We start from the raw sequence: 3,880 nt of genomic DNA, 5'->3' as shown, positions 1-3,880 counted from the left end.
ATTGTTGTTTCTTAGGTGTAGTTCTCAAATTTTTGTTTAAAACCAATTGTTCTGCAAAACACTCCACAGAAACTTCTAGTCTTATGTATGTAAGCTCTTAGCCACTGCTCCAGCACAATGCCTGCCTGCCTGATGCCATTCTCCCTTCCATGGTGATCATGGACTCTACTTCCCTCTGGATCCACGAGCCTCAATTAAATGGTTAATTTATTCAACCTCACCATTGTGAGGAAAATACATAATTCTTTTTTTCCCACTTTTACCGGGACCATTTTCCACAAATTATACTGTTTAATAAGTAACTTCTTGCCACATTTAACTTGTGGTATTTTTTTCCGATGATACATGAAATGCAGTATATCCCACAGCACTGGCGTCTTAGACTTGAAATATCCATAGAAAAATGAGATACAAAATATGTTTTGTGTTTCCTACTTACATCTGCTAAGGACACTATTGCAAACCCAAAGCTTTCTAGCACTTAGTGTCTAGTATATTACAACTGCTCCAACATTTGCTAAAATTACAGTAAGGAATGGAGATAGTCACATTACAATTTTTACATTTTGCCAAGAAAGAATTGCAATCTCCTATGTTTTTTTTTTTTTTCCACTAGAATGCAAACACATGTACATGTGTCTGAAATTGGGTGGGATTTCCAAGGCAGATAGTTTCTTTCTGGTCTCTCTAAAGAATGCATTTGCCATGTCTTTTGTTGACATTAAGAGTGTCACTTCCCAATTCCGTGCACTAGTCACCCTCTGCTTCACATTCTCATGCTGCTGTTTTCTGTTCACTCTCCCTGCGTAGTCTAGGCCCTGTTAAACACGTTTGCAAATTCGTTTTAATTCTGATATTCAATTTATCTTCGATGGCTTTAAATTGTATAGGAAAAGGCAGGAAAATAACATCTCATTTTTCACATTCTTCCTAAGTAGATGGCTAATTGGATCCGTTAATTTGATACTTGAGGAAAATGAGCTGAGTGTAAATAATCACTTTCCTTGTCCAAAAAGCTGTTACCATGATGAGTTTGGAACTGATGGGAAGTTTTCTATTACTTAATACACACATATTCTACTTTCCCCATCAATGTCAAGTTATCTCAGGTCCTGATAAACTTGCTTAATCGTTATTCTCATATACTGGATCAGCAGAGTGTTCTCAAAACTCAAAGCAGTATCAAATAGAAATTCCACTATTCTGGAAAAATAATTACATAATCAGTACAAAAGATTCATTTGTCAGCTTTCTTTCTATAGACTCCTTAAGACCACAAGAGAGTTTTATCAAGACTGTTACATTTAGAGTGATCCATAAATCTTACAAGACAATCCCTGGGTCTCTCATTCACTCTTTACCTTTATTTTCCACATTGGGAAATTTACTTCGAGTTCTTGCTAGAACTTGCCAAAATGACAATTCATTTTTCTCCCTCTCTCTCTCACCCACTCCCACGGAATGTCTTGTATTCCAGGCTAGCTTTTAACTTGCTATGGAATCAATGATGACTTTGAACTTGTAATCTCTCTAGCCTTATCTCCTAGAATAAGAAGAATGAACCACCACATCCAGTATATGAATTACTGGGGATTGGTAGGTTAATCACTCTATTAGTTGAGCTCTAGCTCCAGGCCCCAGCACTCTTACTAAGGTTTAATTGTCTTACCTCATATATTGTTGACTGAATCAAGTAATCTCCCACATTTATATTCTATTGGCACAGATAAGAGTTTTAGGAGCAAGTAGGAAACCCCACTCCAAAAATATAAACAAATATGATTTCAAAGCAATATTATTTTCTTCTCTTAAGAAAATGTAATGAGAAGTAACTGATCTGAAAGTAGTTTTTCATGGTTTTGGAAGATGCACATTCCAATAACATGCTCATTACTGTACAGGGAGGAGATGGTTAAGAGTAGTTACATACATGATTATCAAAACTGCAGACACTGGGCCCTTCACTTGAGAATACTGGATTGTGAGAGATCAACACAGGACAATAAACGATGGAAGAGCCCATGCACAACAATGAGTTCGAGACACATAGGTGAATTATTGTCAGCATTGCCTCCAGCCAAGGAAATCCTGACCAGTCTGGGTGCTCCAAGCAGTTTACTTCAGGCATCAGTGAGTGTTGTACAATAGCTGGTAGGACAACTTAACAAATATCTAGAGGGCCCCTACAGGATGAAAGGGAAGAGGCTTAATTTTATTCTGAATATTTTCTTGCCCCAGTATGAAGTGATAATATAACAAGCCTTTGTTTCAATAGAGCATATTTAAAACATACCTTTATTCTTTCTCTTCCTTTAGCTAGAATTATGTTTTCTCCCACCCAGTGTAATAAAATAGTTATTGATTTTGGAATCTGAAAGACCAAATACTATATGAGATTTAAGAATCGGGCTCTAAGAAAAGCCATGAAAGGGAAGATATCTAGTGTCACAAGCCACTCTTTGGCTCTCATTTTGCTAATGACTATTGTTTTCTGCTTCTTTCTCCTAGTCTCTGTCTTTTCTAGACATTCCCTCATCATCCAGGAGTTGGGAACTGTAGTCACTCTATGCCAAAGCCTCTCTGAAGTAGGGGAGCAAGGAGTCCTCCTATCTGAAGTAGAGGAGTAGGTAGTCCTCCTTTTTGAAGTAGGGGAGTAAGTAGTGCTCCTCTCTGAAGAAGGGGAATAAGGAGTCCTCCTCTAAACGGTGGGGGGGGGAGTGGGGAGTCCTCCTCTCTGAAGTAGGGAAATAAGGAGTCCCATCTCTAAACAGGGGAGTTAGGAGTCCTCCTAGAATACATGAGCACTTCTAGCTCTGCAAATTACTCCAACAGGACCGCTCTAGATAACCTGTTTCCTAGCATTAATAAAAAGAGAAAAATATTTCAGATAAGGTCAGTTAATTTGTTAAAGTCACAATGCTCTGTCTGATAAGGGACTAGCAGGGCTGCTCTTGACCCTGGTACTCTCTGACATTGGTTTCCAAAGACAAATAAGTAAGTAAGTAAGTAAGTAAGTAAGTAAGTAAGTAAGTAAGTAAGTAAGTAAATAAGTAAATAAATAAATAAGTAGATAAATAAATAAATAAATAAATAAATAAATAAATAAATAAATAAATAAATAAGAAATTGTGGGAGCCGATTCTCGGGTTCCTCGTGGCTTTACCCAGCAGGTTCTCATAGAGGATGATTAGGGTCATGGGCCTGAGTGCAGGTGTCTGGGATGGTCTGTACTTGGCTGTGCTGGGGGAGGAGGTCTTTTGCTCCACCCCTTGGCGTCTCTATAAATACCCTGGGGCAGAGACAGTTGGGGCTCATTGAAAAAGGTTCCAGGCCCTCTCGAGGCTATCCTTTATTTTCTATCTGTTTGTCTCCGCAAGATTCTCTGCAATAAATCCTTCTATCTAATATTTCCTGCTGTTCACACTCAAGAAAACTCTGGGGAGCTGTGGGATTGTTGCTTAAACGCCCCACAAGAAGTAAGAAAATTAGTGATTCAGCTTTCTTCCTAATCAGAGTGACACGTCCACTTGTTTCTATTCTTTTGGTTTGTCTGGGGATATCTGGTCTCAAATAATTTACATATGTTAATTTCACAAGTTTCTTCTGGTATTTTGATGATATCACAGGAGTTTGGTATTTGTCATTTTGTGAGAAAAATCATCCCAGGTTTCCAGGCTCTAGTCTTGGGTACTTATGGAAACCATATACCCACTCAATGGCTAGCAGTCAAGAGAAGGCTCATCTTAGAACTCCCAGCACTCACTTTCTTCCTACTTGTGATCAGACTATGATTTCAGTAGGGCCCAAATGATTGTTCGGCCATGAGATTTGATTTCAACTCTTGCTTTAATAAAATTCATCATCTAGGTGTGACTCAGTA

The sequence above is a fragment of the Peromyscus eremicus genome, chromosome 18 (assembly GCF_949786415.1).
Source record: "Peromyscus eremicus chromosome 18, PerEre_H2_v1, whole genome shotgun sequence".
Classification (NCBI taxonomy): domain Eukaryota; kingdom Metazoa; phylum Chordata; class Mammalia; order Rodentia; family Cricetidae; genus Peromyscus; species Peromyscus eremicus.
The sequence above is the reverse complement of the archived record's forward strand: the minus strand, read 5'-3'. Positions refer to the sequence as shown.